Source organism: Tarenaya hassleriana, unplaced genomic scaffold, assembly GCF_000463585.1.
Source record: "Tarenaya hassleriana unplaced genomic scaffold, ASM46358v1 Cleome84, whole genome shotgun sequence".
Lineage (NCBI taxonomy): Eukaryota > Viridiplantae > Streptophyta > Magnoliopsida > Brassicales > Cleomaceae > Tarenaya > Tarenaya hassleriana.
The window spans coordinates 87,926-89,847 of NW_010970837.1; positions in this window are offsets into that span (position 1 = coordinate 87,926).

A 1,922-nucleotide genomic window follows, 5' to 3' on the forward strand; every position below is an offset into this window, starting at 1 on the left:
GGTTTGTTGCTTGGATTAGATAGAGGACACTTTAATGAACATTTAGCAACAAACGGGACTGAATTTGGTTGAGAAATGAGGGAGATATGATCAAATGAAGTCGGACCAGAAAACTGTTTCGCGAGAGCGAAAACAGCCGGAACGGACGAACTCTACGTCCATAACGGACGGTCTGGGTGACCTAGACCGGACGGTCTGGCATCCCCAGACCGAATGGTCTCCGTACCAGACCTCAAAAATTGTCCCGAAAGGCCCCGGAACAGCACGGGACCCCTGGACCGACCGATCCACACCCTGGACCGACCGTTCTACAGTACAGAACCCTTTTTCGGATGATTTTCGAATCACGTGTGCGTGAGATGTGCGATACAACGATTCGAGTGACTCGTTGCGTGACTATACGGGGTAGTTTGCATGGCGTTAAACGGTAGATTGGTAAGGGATCGGATACCGTGATACGTGTGATTGTACTGGGGGATATATACATGATGTGTGCCATGTGTGTAGCTTGCTCGTGCGTACGAGTCAAGCATGATTGTTTGTGGATGGTTATGGACGCAAGCATCACCGTCATGGACTTGACGGGCGTTTGAGACGCGATTAGTCGTGTGCGACACGACAGCCAACGTCATGGACTTGACGGGCGTGTGACGCGCTCCTAGTCATGGACTTGACTAGGGTATATGGCTGGAACCCTATGGTGGACTCCATACAGGTGATATGATCGATTGTGTCATGCTGACTTGACACGGCCAACGTCATGGACTTGACGGGCGTGGAGGCGCCCCTAGTCATGGACTTGACTAGGGTATATGGTTGGACCCTATGGTGGACTCCATACGGGTGTGTTTATATTTCCGTTGTGTCATGGACTTGACATCGGTAGTCACCGACGTGATAAGCGCTTGAGGCGATATTGTCGTGTGATGCGACGGCCAACGTCACGCGAGTGACGGGCGTGTGATGCGCACCTAGTCATGCTGACTTGACTAGGGTTTATGGCTAGCCCCATGGTGGACTCCATGCGGGTGTGATTGTGATTGTTATTATATGTGTGATGCACGTTATATGATAATGCATGTCACTATTGCTGCATGTGATTGGAATCATCGTTCTAACACCGTTCTCGCTGAGAACGGGTTTACCGGGTTCAACCCGGGCTACTCACTAAGCAGTTGTGCTTAGCCCTCGTGGTTTTACATTTTTCAGATTACGAGGATTACGCCTAGCGCATGGACGACGACGGCCTGAGAGAAGCAGCATCATGTACGGGATTTTATTTTGAACTTCGGGACTTGTATTCCCGCTACGAGGATTACGCCTAGCGCATGGACGACGACGGCCTGAGAGAAGCAGCATCATGTACGGGATTTTATTTTGAACTTCGGGACTTGTATTCCCGCATTTTGTACGGTTATGTTATGACTTTTCGGACATTGTTGTTTTGCGATACTAATCGCTTGTATTTTCCGCTGCTTACTTTGGTTTGATTGAAAATGTTTTTGGATTTCGTGATTTTGCTTCCGCGACTTATTATTTTATTTTATATCGTCCATATGGCACAGCCCGTATACTGTACACGGGTTACGGGTGTCACATAGGATGTTTAGCGTATTTCACTCAGTTTTACACATTTGTAGACATTATAGGGCATATTTGGCTTCGATATGGGATAGTTGTGTTCTTTGGTGTTTAAATAGGTTTTCATGCATAAAAAGAGCAAAAGAAGTGGAAAACATGGACTACGGAATATCACGAACGAAAGGGGAACATTTGGAGTGTTTCCAGGGAAAACGTGAAGCTCGGAAAATGTCAAATTTTTCAAGTCTAATAACTTTCACTCTATAAGTCCAAATCCTATGTAAAAAGTAGGTCAGATTTCGCAGTGGATTGTGAATCCACCATTCGCGGGTTCAATTCTT